General features: G+C 46.9%; 1 pseudogene; it reads right to left on the bottom strand.

The window, feature by feature from the left end:
• Positions 1-3,193: 3,193 nt before the first annotated feature.
• Positions 3,194-3,524, bottom strand: LOC113909163 (annotated as a pseudogene).
• Between the last annotated feature and the right edge of the window lie 951 nt (positions 3,525-4,475).

Below are 4,475 nucleotides of genomic sequence, written 5' to 3'. Positions count from 1 at the left end.
AGTCTACACTCCTTCCAGGTAGAAGATGAGACATTTAGCCGAATGTTCCAAAAATGAGATCCTGACCCATGCTACAGCAGAGATGGACCTCAAGGCCGTTATGCTGAGTGAAATAAGCCAGTCACAAAAAGACAAATACTGTATGATTCCACTTGTATGAGGTGCCTGGAGTAGTCAAATACATAGAGGCAGGAAGGATGGGGGTTGCCAGGGGCTGGGGAGGGGAGGAATGGGGAACAGTTTGGGATGATGAGAAAGTTCTAGAAACTGATGGTGGTGAAGGTTGCACGACAGTGTGAATGCACTTAATGCCACTGAACTATATGCTTTGAGATGGTTAACATTGGTAAATTTGGTAAAAATGGTACATTTTACATTATATGTATTTTATTACCACCCTCCCCCTCCCCACCCAAAGCTGCACAAGCTTTTCTAGGGCAACGAGTCTGGGAATTTGACGTTGAGACTACTTCACCGTTCCAAAAGGTTACTTTCCATTCTTTGGCCCCTAGCTTACCCTGCACCCATCTGTCTCCCCAGCATCACCATCTTAAGGCATTCATTTAGGCAGGAATGTGGCCACAACCAGGACAGACCCATCAGTGCCTGGAAGGACAAAACGGTAGTAGCCCTGGGAAGCAGAACAAGGTAAGCTGGGAGAGCTGGTGGTGATCCTTCCTTCAAGCCACAGCACCCCCAGATCCTGCCTTCCTATCCTCTCCACCAGTCTTCTTGGAGCATGAGGACAGCAGTGCCTGGGGGAGATGAATGCCAGACCCTCCTGGGCTTCTGAGGCCACACTCCCCCATCCGTAAGGGTGGGGCCCAGCCTTCTCTCTGTCACCAAGCTGCCACCTCCAACATCAGGCAGTTGGGACAACCATTCCCGGGGCACCTCATTCTCACCTCCTTGGAGGGCCAGGGGAAACTGGAGCCTGCAGCCTTCCTCCTGGGAGACAAATATGGCGGCCGTGGGAGATGGAAGATCAAGAAGGAAACATAGGGCAGATCCCCAGGGACCTGCTGTGCTCTTGGCTAGCCCTCTGCTGCTGGCCGGGGCCGGAGCCACATCTTCCTGCACGCTTCTCACTTCTCCCAACTAGAAATATTGCCCTTGAATCAAGACAGTGGTTAAATGCCTCTAAATAATTAATCGTTCTCTTGAATTGGTGTTCTCTACCTACTTATGCTTTTCGGGTTGCTTTTGCTTGTCTTTTTCCCTTTTTGATTCAAAGGTGGTATTAATAATTTATGAGCAGACGTGTGGTCACATACACTCATGCTCACACGCAGAGGGAGAGGAGTCCCCCCCCCCCCCCCCTTTACTCTGCATGTCAAAATCAATACGAGGCAAGTTCGAGCCTCCAACATCAGGCTCTTTCCTGCTCTTCGTGGAACAGAAATGAGGGTCAAGTCTATGTATAGGTTTGGCCTGAATCAAGCTCAAGAGCTTTTTATTCTGTTCAACAACGTTAACAGGCACTGGGTCCCAACAGACTTTAAATAGAGCAATAATACATTCTGTGACAAAGAGCACCGAGGGGGAGAAATTAGGAAATGGAAAATGGAATGTTATTTTTTATTCAGCTAGGACTTCAAAAGAGGGGGAGTAAGGGAATCTAATTAGTTGGTACCAGAAGGCAGGGTTGCTGGAGGAGAAGACTCTGGAACATTTGCAGTCCCTGTTACTGAAGTAGTGGCCCCAGAAAAATGTGAAGCACAGCAGGATTGGACCAGGCACAGGGAATCGCTGGTGAACGTTTTAGGTGGGCCGATAAGGGACATCCCAAGGAAAACAGGAGCGTAACCGTGCGTGCAGAATGCTCCATTCGCAAAATGACAGATGAAAACGTGATAAACAGGATTGCTCTGAGAAGGGGAACAAGGACGGGGGATAGGACAGGCAGGAGAGTCGCTGTTACCTGGAATGTTTCAGAACCTTGAATATTTGCGTGTATTACTTTCCTACAAAAACCAGGAAACAGACAATAAGGACATGAGCACACGAACTGGGGGCAGATTTAAAGAGGCTTACTTGTGCTGAACGAAGAGAAGTCAGAAGAGCAGAGATTGTGAGAGGACTTTTCTCTGGTCTGTAAATATTTTGACAAAATAAGTCCTATAAAGATGTAAATCAGAGTTCCTCGAGGTGGCACCATACCATGTGACTGTGTCCATCAAAGATGGCAGGATACCGGCTGTTTCACATGGTCAGACCCAGGATTTCTCCATTTTTGGCACTGTGGACCATTTGATACTATTTTGTTGCATTGTGGGGGCTGAACTATGTGTTCTAGGATGTTGAGTGGCACCCCTGGCCTTGACTTCGTGGCACCCCTGGCCTTGACTTACTAGGATGCTGGCGGCACCTCCCCAAGTGTGACAATCTTTGATGTTTTCTATGTCTCCAGCAGGACTGGCAACCCAATCTGGGGGACCCAGTGCAAATCACAATGTGGGGCCTCTTGCACAAAAACTATTAAGAATTTCAAGACTGTGACAGCAGAGCGTGAAATCAAGTGTGGGGCTGGGGCCCTTCTAATTATGGTGCCCCATTTGACTGCGCAACATATACACCCATGAGGCTAACTCTGGTCTCCAGACATTGCCAAATGTGAGAACCACTGGTTTAATCTACATAGACTTAGGTCTACTTAAGACATATACTCAGGGTCGTAGAGAAAGTCTATCTTTTTTTTTGTTTGACGGAAAATACACATGTATTATAAAATAATGTTTATTTCATGATGAGGTAGAAAAATAACACTAGGAGCTACTTAAAAGGTTCTGGAGCTTGGTCTCTGAGGACTGAGGTGAGAGGCTTTTGCTTACTCTGGGAGCAGAGCGTCCCGAGCCCTCTCTGAGCTCATGGGACAGGTGTGGTACAGCACATATGGGGAGTAAGCAGCTCTGGTCCTGCTGGAAGCCCAAGGAGGCTACATGGACCAGACAAGATGCTCTGGCCATGAGGACCAAAGAGAACATGAGGGCAGAAGGGAACTGTCAGGTTGGAACAGCCTTGTCACTCCCAACACTGGAGCGAGAGAACAGTCTCTCAGGCTGAAGCCTGATGGCCCTGGTTCAGAAGATGATGCCCAGTGGCCTATGCTCAGTTTGGTGCCCAAATGTCCGTATGGAGGAAAAGTGGCAACCTTTCCCAGGACAACTTGACCCACCAATTCTTACTGGTGTGGTCAAAGACTGGAAGTATCCGTGGTCTCCACAGAGACCCATGGAGGGCTGCTGGCTGAAATTTCTGTACTTCCAATCCGGTCCACACTGGAGAAAGCTATCAGGGTCAGAAGCTCAAACAGCACCTCTGAACCACTGAAGAAGAGCAAGATGCGGTTCATGATGGCTCCCAGAGGGGCGCGTAGGACTGCAGCGGCAGATAATAGAGGCCATCATGGCACATGGGAAGGTCAAGGCCACGCTGACACCGAGAGGCATCTTTTGTTGGCAGACGTTTCCCTTTGTACTAAAAAATAGTTGAATTACTTCAATTTGAAGGTAAAGGAGAAGCATCACCACATCTAGTACTAGATTGTCTGTTGGATACGGTTGCAGGAGAGCTTTACACAGAAATATGAAGAGTTCCAGCAGGAAACAGGGAACATAATAGCATCTGCTCAGAAAGAACAGGATTTCCAGTGGTGGGGGTGAACCCCAGCCGTTTCCCTCTGGAAACTCACTTCCCGGCACCATCTTCAGTCCCCATGGAAACTGTGTAGGCTGCTACAGCCACTTCCAGAGCCTCTTTTATTTTTTTTTTTGAAAGAATAAAATTGGATGAAGTCTTAAGAAATGCTATAGCAGAACATCAAGTACTAGAAAGTTTGACTGACAGCCAATCTGGCCTGCCACCTGTTTTTGTAAATAAAGTTTTATTTAAACACAACCGTGCTCATTTATTTCCATACTGTCTGTGGCCACGTTCCCCTAAGACAGCAGGGTTGAGAAGTTCCAATAGAGACCATATGGACTGCAAAGCCTAAAGTATTTATTTGTCCTTTTACAGAAAAAATTTGCTGACCCTGTTCTAGATGATTGAGTTTTCAACCTGTGATGATGGTGGTGGTGGAACAGATGGAATTAGCTAGAAGCCTGTGGGTGTGTGATCTTCTAGCCCCTATTATCCACACCAGCTAGAGCAGTTAGGGTTCTTGTTGCAGAGACTGTAGGTAATTACTGTGGCTTATGTAAGGGGAAGAGAATTTATAGGAAGGCTATCAAGGGTGCTCAGAATCAGTGGGTGGCTGAATTAATGAATGAAATCATGTGTGGAACACATGAGAAGTAATGCCTTGGGTTCTTTTGGTGTCCAGCTTCCTCACTCAGAGTGCACAGGAGAGAAAATGATCAGGATGGAGCTGTTTGAGTATTAAAAAGAGCTGTAGACTGAACAAATGTAAGGTCTAGGTTAGTTTTTATTTTATCTGAACAGGTTCATTTCATTCCTAATAAATATTCTTTTAC

This window comes from Zalophus californianus, chromosome 6 (assembly GCF_009762305.2).
Source record: "Zalophus californianus isolate mZalCal1 chromosome 6, mZalCal1.pri.v2, whole genome shotgun sequence".
In the NCBI taxonomy this organism is placed as follows: Eukaryota; Metazoa; Chordata; class Mammalia; order Carnivora; family Otariidae; genus Zalophus; species Zalophus californianus.
The sequence above is the reverse complement of the archived record's forward strand: the minus strand, read 5'-3'. Positions and strand labels throughout refer to the sequence as shown.